This window comes from Pseudoliparis swirei, chromosome 9, assembly GCF_029220125.1.
Source record: "Pseudoliparis swirei isolate HS2019 ecotype Mariana Trench chromosome 9, NWPU_hadal_v1, whole genome shotgun sequence".
Classification (NCBI taxonomy): domain Eukaryota; kingdom Metazoa; phylum Chordata; class Actinopteri; order Perciformes; family Liparidae; genus Pseudoliparis; species Pseudoliparis swirei.
The window spans coordinates 14,605,744-14,620,333 of record NC_079396.1 but is presented as its reverse complement, the minus strand read 5'-3'; the positions used below and the strand labels follow the sequence as shown (position 1 = coordinate 14,620,333).

The 14,590-nt window shown below is 41.2% G+C and overlaps 1 protein-coding gene across 1 annotated transcript in view; it reads left to right on the top strand.

Moving 5' to 3' along the window:
- LOC130200144 (chemokine-like protein TAFA-2) overlaps positions 1-14,590 on the top strand; it is a 77,288-nt gene that overhangs the window by 1,388 nt on the left and 61,310 nt on the right. The gene's annotated exons all lie outside the window — the stretch shown is intronic.

The following is a 14,590-nucleotide window of genomic DNA, read 5'->3' as shown; positions in this document are numbered from 1 at the left end:
GGTCGATGCTCTGAGTTGCTCTGGATATGTACTGTAATAACCTGTGAGAGGTAACGTGGTGCACCATATCCTCTTACAATGGTTCGTATGATATCTAAACTGATTATTCTTTGTGAGTTTTCCAATGAATGTCGAGCGACACGAGCAAGCAGTGCACTCGTCCAAGCCCCAACTACTTGGTTAGGTTTCAGGAAAGACTGTGTTTGGGGTTCAAATAAGAAGTGTTGTTACTTACTAATACAAAAGTTCCAAATATGTAATGGAAGTAATTTTACTTCAGTACAGACGTTACATCACAAAGAAGTCATCGTTTAGGTTACAGTAACGACTGTAGTGACATTTGTTGCATGGAAGTTAGGTATGTATGTTATGGGACATGTCATGGCTCAGGACTCTGTAAATTGATCAAGTGACACACATGCACACACACACACACACACGCACACACACAAACACGCACACACACACACACACACACACAAACACACACATATATCCATATATATCCATATATATTTTTTATATTATTATAATTTATATATATATCCATATATATACAAATTATAATGAATTCATCTTTGGAGGTGAAGAACAGTGTATGAGAACAGCCTTCATGGTTATTGTGTCTCCTGATCATGTTATTGTTTTGCTATTTTTGGCATTTTAATGACCTTGACTTGTTTATAAAATCCTTGTGTGTGCACACAAGGTGATTTGATTCATACAAAGCTGGTCATCCCAAACCATGCACATCTTTTGGACATGCTCCATCTCCATCCGTCTGTTTCTCTTACTCTCCCCCTGTTTTTTCATGAGCCTCTGGAAGAAACATACAAGAGACAAGGTTGAGAAGTGGAGGGAGGGAGTTACAAAATGGGGAGGAAGCGAACTGACAGTGAGACATGATTGACAGGAGAGTAGAGATGCAGGGAAGTGGCAGGTAGAGGGTGTGTGTGTGTGTATGTGTGTGTATGTGTGTGTGTGTGTGTGTGTGGGGGGGGCAAGATAAGGTGCTGAGGTTTATGTGGAAAATAGAGAAAAGCATTAAATGAAACAAATACATGTGCAGTCACTTGCTCCTAGAATGGTTCTCAAATGTATTTTTAATATGGCCAAAGGCTAGAATACCATCATGAAACGTTAAAACATCATCAGTTCATTCAATAATTTTTTTTCTACTCACATTACTAATCACAGGACTATAGATGTGACAAAGAGAGTATAGGTGGAGAGTTAGACATGGAGAGAATTATAGTAAATATCGAAAAATGATGATAGAGAAAGGGAGAATGGAAATTACTTTCAACTGAGCAGAAGATAACATTATTCAGAGTTTATTTTTTTTAATAAAGGTTAACATTTTGACATGCATTTATATCTTCTGTTGTGCCATGTCATTTAGGAAACATAAAGTAATTGTTGCCTCCTTTCTGTGATGGCTGTGGAACCGGACCAATGAATAAAACACAACCAAATAGCACTTCTCCTCATGTGTCCCTACTTACAAATGAATTGCCACCTTGGCTGACTCACGTTAGATCACCTTTAGAACCAGGTAAACTATTTAACTGAAATAACATGAGATGGAGAGGATAATGTGGTAAAGAAGAACTATCTCGGTCAAGACTCGGTTTTAAATGAATCTTTGCTTTTACATTTGTTTACTGTTTTACGCCTTTATTACATATGATTATTGAAAAAGTGGAAATAAGGGCTAGAGATGCAACAAAGGTCATAGTGGGTGTCTTAAACCCTGTGCCACAGGGATGCTTTAGTTTTTGGAAAATGAATGGCTGTATGTGAGAAGCAATGTCCGTGAGTCCACAGGACTTGTTTCCTCATGTCTCCATGTGCACTTTAAACGATTATGCTCCCTCTTCCTTCATGTCTCTCTCCCTCCCTTTATCCTTCTCTCCTACCAAGAAGCCCTCTGGTTTATGAGAATACTGTCAGAGCTGCTGTCCAGAGATACAGAGAGAAAGAGAGACAACGACAAGGAGAGCAATCAGGAAGAAATAGAAAAGTGTAGTGGAAAAGGTAATCTTGTTTTTATTCGCTGTAGCTGTGATTGATCAGAAAAGAATATGAGATAATTAAAAAAGAAAGAACAAGAATGAGAAGCAGGATAAAGAGACCTACACCCAGAGAGAGAGAGAGCAAAGGAAAGAAAGCTACAGGGGATAAATAAAAATAAATAAAAAGCATGTGTCCTACAAAAGGTGTTCTGTATTTCATTGGCCATCTCCAGTAGCTGTGTGTGGTGTGCCGAGGCCCAGGGGGGACGAGTAGCCACTCTAAATGTGTGTAACCCACATAAAGAAATTGTTTCTGGGAGATCGGGCCCCGTAAATTCATTCCTAGCCGCCAGCCTTGTTCTTATCCCACCTCCCAAAGGTGAGCTATCACATCCAAACATATATTTTTTAGATTCTTTCTCACCGCATACATACACACACAAATCCAGACCTTTCCACCAAACACGCACACACACACACACACACACACACACACACGCACACACATACACACACAGATCCAGACTTTTCCACCAAACACGCACACACGCACACCCACGCACACACACACACACATACACACACAGATCCAGACTTTTCCACCAAACACGCACACACACGCACACACACACACACACACACACACACACACACAGATCCAGACTTTTCCACCAAACACGCACACACACACACACACACACACACACACACACACACACACACACACACACATACACACACAGATCCAGACTTTTCCACCAAACACGCACACACACGCACACACACGCACACACACACACACACACACAGATCCAGACTTTTCCACCAAACACACACACACACGCACACCCACACACACACACACACACACACACACATACACATACACAGATACAGACTTTTCCACCAAACACGCACACACACACACGCACACACACACACACACACACACACACACATATCCAGACACCTTCCCTCTTCCACAGACACACATATTTGAGCAAATCCTCACTTTATCTGTATGCAATGTTTGCACACAGACATACACACAAACATATATATTTTTGACACACTTTTTGTGTACACATTCACACAAACACATTGCTTTGCTCCCAAACGGCTAGTGTGGGACAGTAGCGGTGACAGCTTCAACAGTATCAGTACCTGCTGTGGAACAGAAGAGCGTCAGAGGGAAACAGCGGCAGATGCTGCGCTCACAGCTCCAGGATTACCTTAGCCTGAACAAACTCCATTACTGCCTCTATTACCCTGGTATACAGAGCCCGGGAAAAAGCACTTTGCAGAACCACTGTTTACTCAGCACCTCTGTACCCCACACACTGATTCCCTTGACTGCAGAGAAAGTGTTGAAGACCAGAAGGAGAGAAGAGAGAAGTTGCATTGGGGGAAAAACATCAAGCCTTTCTGTCAGTCTTTATCACAGCCAGGGCGGCAGTGTGTAGAGCTGAACAGTGTGTTGATCACTTCAGTGGCCAATCATTAATCAATTAGTTAGTTGATCATCAGAAAATGCACAGCAGTAGTTTTGATAATCGAATGAATCAATGGTGCCACACTTACCATTTAAGCAGAGCAAACAAGGTCGGCAACATAAGGGGCAAAGGGCACACTAAGGCACCAAGACAGAACAAAGAGGAATGCTGTGTTGAAATGTGAATGACACATAAAAAAATGCTTTAAAAATTCTGGTTCTTACTTCTCAAATATCAGAAGCTGCTGCTTTTAGTTATTTAAATATTTCCACTAATTGAATATTGTTGTGTTTTTTTGGTGACTAAATAATTAATCCATAATAAAAAATATTCATAGTCGCAGCCCTAAATACATTTTTTATGTTTTTCTTCAAATAAAAATACACATTTGCCAGTTACTGCCGTATTGTATTCACTTGACCTTGGTTTTTTTAATGACGAGTTTTAGAACTTGTTGAAAATTTTGACAACTGTGCAATCGGTTGGACCGTTTATGAGCCAAGGTGCCAAAATAAATCTTTGTCACAGAGTCTTAAATATGAGGATTTGCTTTCTTTCATTGAGTATTGGGTTTTGGACAGTTTGTGAAAAATATCAGTGCACCTGCATGAAGGACAAGGCTATGTCAAGGAGATAACGGTTTCAGAAGGATCTAAATATAAACTAAATAATCAACAATCAAAATAATCAGTAATAGCAGCCCTCAATAAATAATTCTTTCTCTTACAAAAAATAACAGATGTTTGCAAGTTAATTAATTTGCTGGTTAGACAAAACAATCAATTTTAAGATATCATATTGAACTCTTATTATTCTTTAATTGCTATTTGTCAAAATGTTATACATTTTGTATGCAAAAAAATAAAAATAAACAGAAAATAATAAGCGATTGGTTAAAGTCAATTATTATTATTTGCGGCAAAGAAAAACAGAAGACAGAGGAAAACTGTGGCAGTGCTTTCCTTCTTTGACTAATGAGAGTACGTAATATGGCAACGGTTACTGACGCTCTTTGTGTGTGTGTGTTTCCATGTATACATGAGTGTTTTCCAAAGTTATTACATTGTAATTGTAAGGCTCACAATACAATACAATGCTGAATAGCACGTGTGAGGCAGTGCAAGTGGATGAGCAGAAGGTTAATAAGGGAGAGAATGAGAGAGAGCATGAGTGAGTGTGCGAAAATGCGCCGCATTCACGTGCTTAAGTCTGCGGTGAGTAATGATCTGCCATATATTTGAATTGAAAACCATCCATCACCCTCATCAGTGACTCTTGGGTCCTGTCATTACATGTTTCCCTTCATTTGCACTGTTAATGGCCATCTCTCTTGACCAAACTCTCTGTGCTATCGCACTGCCAGTCTCTCACTCTCTAAATCACATTTTCATTTCAAAATAGAGGTGGACATTTTTATTGATAAGTTCAGTTCTGGTAAAAGATTAATAGTCCCCAACTGTAATATTTGATGACTTTTTTTGTTGACCCAAAGTTAAGCAATCGATTGCCCTTCAGTGTGTACATCAGTAGTGAACGCATCATTTATTTTCTTTCAATCCGATTTTCACCAGGAACTGAAGTATTGAGTTGATCTCGCTGCTCTCCCTCACCAGCGAGGGGAGCTCCGCTGCTAAGGCTACCGATCCAGTCAGTGACGATGGGGATTCACCATCGTCAGTCCACTTTCAAAATGCGATATTAAGCATTTGTTTGTATGTACTGAAGACCTGTATTGTAAATCTGGCTATATACTTTTTTTAATCCAAATGTACATTTCTGCTAAAGCATCTTGGATCAGGTTTATGATGCAAGTATAACAAGTACCAAGATGTTCTGTAATAAACGAAAAGCTTCCACAAAAAAACTGAATATACAGTTCCATGATAATGTAAAGGGGATTGCCTTGAAAGCACTTGTTTGATTGACACATTTCAATGTTGCAGAACTGTAAGACCTGCTCGCTCATTGATGCATAATTTATAACATTTCAGAAACATTAGATTGCGATGGATGTTGTGAAGGTGTGCAGGTTAACAACTACGGTTGCTTTTGTAGCAGCCAACTGGGCTGTGACACGTTGCAACTTATTTAGAAAGCTATTTGTTTTGTTGATTCTTTGCTGATTTTGGCGCAGCTGTAGCTTTTGCTAATGAGTCTGCAGTGACAGGGGTCCCCACCAGTGTGTGGGCTGCAGATGTGGCATCACTTTCAGCAGTTGTAATAAAGCGACCAACACCAACACTCTAGCTTTGGAGGCATCGTGGCTGACTCACAAAGGCCGACGGCAACGAGGAGCCATTTACCAGAAGTCAGAGCTTCGCCACACATACAACCCTCTGGCTCCGGCAGCTTTCTTCATTAACAACAACAACTACACAACAATCACTGGAGTCATTAGGACAGCATAGTTAGGCCCGGTTTGGTGTGTGTGAGATCTGTGCTCTCCTGAGGAGGAGTGTCTGTGTGAGTCTTGTCTTGGTCAATCCTTCGGCGATGGTGAAAGAAAAGGTTGGGAGCAAATGACGTCCCAGAAGGCTGTGACATGGAAACCACAGATACACTCACAGGCAGTGATGAACTGAGCTGCTGTTGACAGAGTATAATGAGAGTCTTAAACTCACTCTGTCATTTTAATAATTTCAACTCTTTTCAGCTCAGGGCCGATCCGACTGGCTGCCTGTGTTTGTCTGTGTATGCCCTTTTATCTTGTAGTCTTTTATTATGCTCTTATAAGTGGAACCACTAGCTTTATGAAGGCCTCATTAAGTTGTTAGGCAAGCCCACAGCACATGCAATCATATGAAATTATGCAATTATGAATTCAGTATGAACCTCTATATGCTGTAGATTGGCATGTTTGAGCTGGAGCACAAACACGGCCGTTATTACTTCAGTTTTGGGGGCTGGTTGTGTGTCAGTGGGGTTTAGCTGGTCTCTTGCTTGAAGCCCACTAATGGCAGAGCTGAAGAAGCTGATGGAAAAATGCACTAATACACATTTCTATCCCTTTTTGTCCATGTATCTCAAGTGGCTGGTGATGATTATTTACCTATCCACCTTTATCTACACACTAGCAATGTTGTGATTTATCTTGGGGCAGAGAGACAACTGTAGAAGACTACATACACAAATAAATAAAATAAAAACACACTTTTCTCTGAAGCAAACCAAAACAAACAAAACATAGTTTATTTAAATGTCTGCAAATTAAACTTATACTTATTTATAAACATATTATTTGCTTAATGCTTGAAGGTCTACTGCTTATATTATTGCAATTTCAATGCGCAGTTGTGCATTGAGAAAAATGGCAACAGCCTACAGTTTAACCTAGAATGCTATCTTGTACCGACAACTGGCTTGACCAGTGGAGCTGGAAATGGATGATACAGTGTTAATAGCTATCTTTATCATCTTCTGGTGATCTATCAAGGTCAAGATTTCTACAGGCAGACTGTAGGGGCCGAGGATTGAACTCATGATCTTCCCATTGAATCCTATGGAAGCTTTTGACACTGAATAAGCTGTGTGACTGGTGTGCCGCTGCATGTGCACCCATCACCGGCCAGCCGTCGCTGGTATCAACACAACCTTTTCATACTGTTACGTAAGTCATGCACTTTAGTCACTTTAATTCGCTTCGAACCATAAATGACGCAGTTTCCCCAGTAACAGGGAACACCTTGTTAAGAAGCTCAAGAGCAAAGGTCTTGTTCTCCTAATATGAACACTTATACCTTCCAACACAGCCGGAGCATCAAGTGGAAGAGGGGAATGAGCGTGGTGCATTTTGGTCTGACATGCTTCTCTACAGATCCTATTGAGTGGAACAGGCGATACTTGTTCAGCTTCCAGTGTGTGTGCGATACAGGGCTGACAGTAATACAAGCAGCATCTGGCCCCCCCTCCCAGGGATCACATCCTTAAGACGGTTTCTCTTACTAATCCCCTCCTAATATGACTAATATTATGGCACTGCCATTAGCTAGAGCACTCTGAAGGCACACACAGGGTGACAACTACAGCCATGCACATGTGCATGCACACAAACCTGGTGTTTGAGTTGGTTTTAATATGCAAATTGTAATACAAAAAAAATCATCTGTTTTAATGCTGTTTAGAATTGAACACAACATTATATGTATCTTTTACATTTGTATTAATTAGCTAGTATTGTATAGTTATTTTAAATATTCAATGATGGTTTGGTCTTTTCAGGAGAAAAACATTTGGGGGACAGATAATAATGCCCAATATTTTTTTGCCAGCAGCCACAGCTTTTCATTCCATAAATGTGATGCTTAGCTGGATTTAGTGATAACCCCCAAGGCCGAGGAGACAAAGATATGTGTCAGTGCCGCCAGAAAACCGGACTTAATGAACAAATGATGTGAGGAAAAAGCTAAAGTGACTACAAGAAGATGCTATCTCCCGTGAGGAAAGGAACATCAGCAGTTCTAAGATCATGAACCAAAAAAATAGGATTTTACTCATGACCACTTGAAGATAATTTATAATCATACAATTTATTTTTACAGTGTTTACATCCGTGTACAATTAAAGTGACAACGTCAGTAGCTTACATAACATTCTCTCAGTTCGAGTCAGGATAAGACTCAGGCTCTGTGGGACCGACAGAGAGAGGCTCTGAATGCAGGACACAAATTCAAATTTTAAAGCCATGAATTGCCAAAAACTGCTTTCAATTTGATTGAATCCAACATTATTAGCATTCCGCCTGCCTTTATGTGATGAGGCTAAGCCGGCCTTGTGTCCTCCCCCAGACTGCAGCTGTGGCATAAAAGGGCACAAATAGGAGCTTTATTTGTCATGCCGATAGCTTTAGGGCTTTTGGTCACAAGGAATTACATTATCAAGTATTTTTAGTCAATATGTTTTCTGCTCTTCTCTCAAAAATAAACTATTTGGCTTTAACTTAAGAATGTCTGAACTATTATTTGAAAATTCGACAGCAGCAGGTTAAATGTAAAGCTGTGATAGTGGTATGCATCTATAGATGGCCATGTGGGTCTGTTGGTTCACCACAGACAAAACATGACTAAATGCAACACTACGTTAGTGAACACGGTACACATTAAGCCTTCTAAACACCAGCATGTAAGCATTGTTATTGTTGACATGGTGGCATAAGGATTTAGCTCAAAGTGCCACTGTGCCTAAGTACATCTTTAGAGATTTAGTCTTGTTTTGATTATGACTCGGCATGTTTTGTTTTTTACTGAGCAACAAAAAATATGGATGACTGAATGCATTTTAAATAAAACTCAGGAGACAGTGGACATTATGTGAATTAAGTGTTAAATGTCATTACGAACATGCAACATGATGGCTATTGCTGAGTTATCAGGTAAAATCTCACCATTTGTACACTGCTGTAGGAATTAGCGGCAGACTGAGCTGTGATTATATTTGATATTGTTTGTTTAGAGGTGGGACTATTCTGCACAATCTGCACACCCCTGACTATACTGATAAGGCTCTAAAGGACCTCCTAAGCCCTGTCTGAGTGTTGCTGTCGTGCGTCATCCAGACTGCACCCTATGCAGTAGTAGGGAGCTGTCGGTGGGGCCGACCAGAGCAGAGGGAGTGAAGGAGGGAGCTGTCCGTGGTGCTGCAGGAACAAACACTCCAGCTGACTTTAGCTGAGATCTAAAGACTCTCCTTGTTGTTGCCTTGTCCTTCATGCAGGTGCAGATAACATCTATCTGACGTGTACTTGTTTGTCTAAAGGGACAAAGACGAGAGGTGAAGGCAAGTGAGCACATGGAGGATTCACAAAAGATGGAGATTTGTGAAATAAGCTTTGTTTGCCTTCGTTTTGAGTTTCAGGCAGTACGTTATCTGTAGAATGCATAAGATTTGAATAGTTTTTTGGGCGAACACAGTGTCTCCTCGTGTCAATTCAATTCAGACTTTAAAGCATCCTGTTTAAATATTAAACGACCCCTCTCCAACTTTCACTCTCCCTCTGGGAATGTGCGTTTGCTAGTGTAAGTGACTGCATATGTGCATACATGCGCATGCATGTGTGAACTTCCACCTCAATAATAGATAATACCCCCCGGCTGGACAGACCTGTGCTAATGCACTTGTTGTCCATCCCTCTTTTTCTTGTCTCTCCATGTCCATCTTACCCAAATCAACCACATCTCCAATGGACGACAGAAAACTGTGATGACTGAAATGGGAGTTGGGGAAAGGGTTGATTTGAGGATCCTGTGTGTGCGTGTGTGTGTGTGTGTGTGTGTGCGTGTGTGTGAGCGCAGGGTACGCCTAAGGGGTAAGCTTTTAGAGGTCTGAGCAGAAGGGTGTGAGTGAGCAGGAGAGGACAGATTTGAGCAGATATCTCTCCCAGCAGGCCTCTTGTCCTGTCTGCCCGCATACCCCCCCCCCCCCCACACACACTCATCCACCACTCCCATCTGTAATCATGTTTTGCATGGCTCTCTCACACAGAGTCCAGTCCGAATGCACACACAGCTCCAACAGACGCCTATGTGGACCGAGTCTGGCTGCTCTGTATTTCTTGTTCAGAAACAGTTCATTCTCTCCACAGTACCTCCTATTGCTCACCAAAAACCAGCCCTGAGCTTGAAGTAGAGAGAATATTGTGGGGTTGATGCTATTTTTGCAGCCAGTGTGATGAGGGGTGGGCTGGAAGAAAGCTCCGCTCTCTCCCACTTCCCAGATACTTTAATTAGAAGGGCTGCAGTTCTTGCTGTCTCACCTGTCTCTTTGTTACCGCACAATGAATACATGTTAGCGAGATACACATAAATGGATAAATGGATGGATAAATTGAGTGAAAATACAATTTGCAGTTGCTTTGTTTCTTGCAAAGGCAGATGTGCACAGGGAGTCAGCGACTGTGTATGCGTGTGTGTATGTGTGTGCGCTCGTGTGTGGTACAGAGCGTTGCCGCTGTAGTGGAAATCAATGCAGGGAATATAGTGGCAATTACTACAGCAGCCTGAAAGTGAACCTCGTGGAACAAACTAACTAATACATGAATAAATAAGCACAGTGAAATGGAGATGTGTATCTGTATATGTGTGTGTGTGTGTGTGTTTGTGTGTGCAGACTGGCCTGTAGATCTTGGATGGTCCTTTGCTGTGCCAGCCAATTAACCAAGTGTGTAAACCGAGCTCATTAAAGAAACACAGCATGGCCACACACACTTCACATCAACACACACACACACACACACACACACACACACACACACACACACACACACACACACACACACACACACACACACACACACACACACACACACACACACACACACACACACAGTCTCAGTGTCAAGCCAGGCTCTCCTGTGTCAAGCATGCCAAGGAAGTGAAAAAGTGACAACTTTTTTCTCTCAACCCAGCTCTACTACAAAGTGGAGTTGTTTGTGGTTGCTAGAGGTGCATGTCCTCTTTTGTGTCAGTGTGTGCATGTCTGTGCGAGTCTGTTTGGACAAGCTGTAAAATATTGATTTAGAGTTTGTTGCTTTGAACCACCTGCCAAGTGATGCCTCACTAACCTTCTGTGTTCAGAGAACAAAAGCTTTTCAAGGTCCCCACCTACGAACCAATCCTCTCTCTTTCTGTGTCTGGCTTCTCGCTCAGTCTCTTTTCTTGCCGCACACTCATCTATTTCAATCTGGGGGATCCCTTTCTCTGCCCCTCTGTTTTCAAGTGGCAGCAGAGAGCAGCACACACTTCTTAACTGCATTCACATGTTGCGTCATGGAGATCCTGTTTGTTGGGATTGTGAGTGAGGGCTCGGTGTCTGTATCCCCGAACCTTTTCTGCTCAATGCGACCGTGAAAAATAAGCAGTCGGACGACTGAAGTGAAAATGTTTTCTCTTACTGTGCTTAATATCCGTGATTCATGGAAATGTGTGGATTATTATGAGTCATCCAAATGGTTCTGGGTGTTGAAAGACATGCCTGTCTCTTGTTTCCTGCACTGCACATGCCTTCACTTAAATCAACTTAATTGACTTTAATTCAGTTAAAATGGATTTATTGATATGGATGTTAATGCAGAGTGTTTCCAAGATGCAACATGAGATCGCAATAATAGATAATATGTGTAAAATATTAAATTTCAAACATTGAACCATAGCAATTTTCCTAATCCATACATCTATTATTCTTTTTATGTCATTCAAGTTATGGCTCCACTCTGCTTCATATCATTGTTAACTGAATACCTCTGGGGTATTGTTTTTTGGTCGGAACAGAGATATAGTAGCTCTAGTAACTTGCAATGCATTTGTGTGTTAACAGTGGATTATCTAAATTTAATTTGATTTCTTTGTTCAAGCAACAACATATAGAAGCTAATACAGAAGACACATGCCTCATTTAGTAAAACCTCTTGCAAAGTGTGTTTGTGTGTGTGTGTGGGGTGTGTGTGTGTGTGTGTTAGTGAATGGGGACATCAAAGTGTGGGTCTCTGTGCATGTTTCTCTTTTTTTTGTGAAGAAAGGCTGATAATGTGCTCGCGGCGGATTTGGAGGATAGGGAAATTAATCTGTTGTGTCCAAATTGTATCACACATTCTCGTTGGTTATGCAATCTAGTGCAGCCAGTTATAACTTTGATGCATTTGATTCTGTATAACCCTCTTGATTACTCTATAAAACTAAAACCAGCATTTCTTTGATTTTCTTCAGCCTCATGTTGGAGCTAAACCATGACTGGTTAACCTCAGACTGCATTCAGAGGAATAAAACAATTCTGCAGCACACATTTACCACAAAGGCGTCGACAGCCAACCCGAAAAGCTAAATCCTCATCCAACAGATGAGAGATTTGAGTACAAGCCACATGTTATATTGCTGAAGGGGAATCTAAGAATCGTGTCATTTTGAAAAGCCTGACTGCAAACTGGTAATCAAAGACCCAGGAGCAAATCCTCCCCTGAGGCAAACATTCATGTATTCGTAAACACTTAAGCAGCAGTGCATCCTGCGGGCCACCCAGAGCTCCGACTGTACCCAACACACAGCAGGACTGCCGAGGGGACAACGTAAGATGACGTGTTCAAGCCGTTTCTTTAAGAGATGGAGGTTCAAATAGGCTTCATGTCCTGCCTGCGCTCATGTGCTTTGTCCATCTATCCATCCATCCGTCCATTTCCAGTTCACTTTCCGTTGAACCCCGTGCAACATGCCAGTAGGAGTTGCCAGCTTGGAGGGCTGCAGGGCGATGCCAGTAAAGCCAGGTGGTGGGAATCTGTTGGAGATTAAACTGCTTGGTGACCAGCTCCCCGGCTCACCCTGGCCCTAACAGACGTGGCACCCCTGGCTGATTGACCCATGTGGTAAGTGTCGTGGGTCCGGGTGGCAGGTCAAAGCCTGCCCTTATCTCCCTTCTCCGGCCTGGGGAGAGCTGTGAATCTGGGAGGTCGTTTGGTGATAATGATGATAAACACTTGCCATCAAGCCATGGCACATTAAAGCATTTTTACTAGACTAGAAGTTTTATTGCAATCCTATTTAAAGACTTGGGGATATTGGTGTCATATATTGTCGTGTCTACACTCAAAAAAACGATTCAAGCCCTTCTTAGAGGTGACACATTTAAATATTGTTTGATACATTTAAATAAATCAATTACAAAACGAATATTTATATTGAATGGGTGTAACACAAAATGTATGAATACTTTCATTTATTAGATTTATTTAGGTTACACAAAAAAAATTTTCAAGCCCTTCTTAGAGGTGACACATTTAAATATTGTTTGATACATTTAAATAAATCAATTACAAAATAGATATTTATATTGAATGGGTGTAACACAAAATGTATGAATACTTTCATTTATTAGATTTATTTAGGTTAGATGGTGTGCATATAAACTCAAAATAATCATGGGGGACTACCTTTAGCATGCGCCTTCTGAAAATCAGTTGTTTACATGAGGTGAAGACATTTTCAGGGCTGTATGGTGGTGTAGTGGCTAGCACTGTCGCCTCACAGCCAGAGGGCCGTGGGTTCAATTCCCAGTCGGGGCGTTCCTTCTGTGTGTAGTTTGCATATTTTTTTAGTTAGTTAGTTTATATTTTGAGTTGGACAAACACAAATTAATTTAATTTAATGAACATCGTTATTTTATTTTAGATGTATTTGATACAAATGAGTTGGACTAACTGAATTACATTTTATTGCACTGATGTGCTAAATTTGAGTTGGAGTTGCATATAATTATTGGATGGAAAACCTGCCAACAATTTAATTGAGTTCATCCAATGAGTCATTTCTTTGAGTGTATATAGTAAATATGAAACTACAGCAAGCAGGCAATCAGCCTAGCTTAGCACAAAGATTGTAAAACAGGGAAACAGCTAACCCGTCTCTGTCAGAGGATACCAGAAATGGCCTGAAGCCTCTCTAAAAGTCTCTGATTCATAAGTGTACAAATGATATGTTGTTATGTGTGGTATATGAGAGGGGTTGTGTGCCGGACTTTTTCTTGGCTGGACGCAGTAACCTTGTGGACTTTGCTGCAACCTCACAGTAATGCTGATCCCCTTAAACTTCACATTTAAAGTACCGATATGAGAGAGGTATCAAGATTCTTCTTCTGGTTTCAAATCACATCTAACTCTCGGAAAGAAAGCAAATAAGTACACACACAAATATGTTTAATAATTCCTTTTAACACTGGCAATAGATGTACTGACGAAACAAAAATAATAAGCACATTTGTTAATTGCTGGATATGACTAATTATTAATTTAAATGACAAAAAGTTGCTTCAAGAAACTTTAATTTTGAGTTGATTTTGGCAGTGTGGGCAAAGGTTGTCGTGTTTCCGAGCACCGGATTCCCGGGTTCTCCTGTGTCTCTCTTGGGCCTCAGCTGTGTGCGGTCGGCTCCCAGTGAGGCAAAGCTCTGCTTGTGACTGGTGGAAGAGACGCTTCTGCCACGCAGGAAACTCTCTTCCTCCTGCCTGAGCTGCTGACTTCAGGTCGAAGCCGGATCTGGGTTGGTCTGTGGTGAGCTGTTGGCTGCTGTAAAGGAGTTTATGGGGAACACGCATGATTTCATCTGA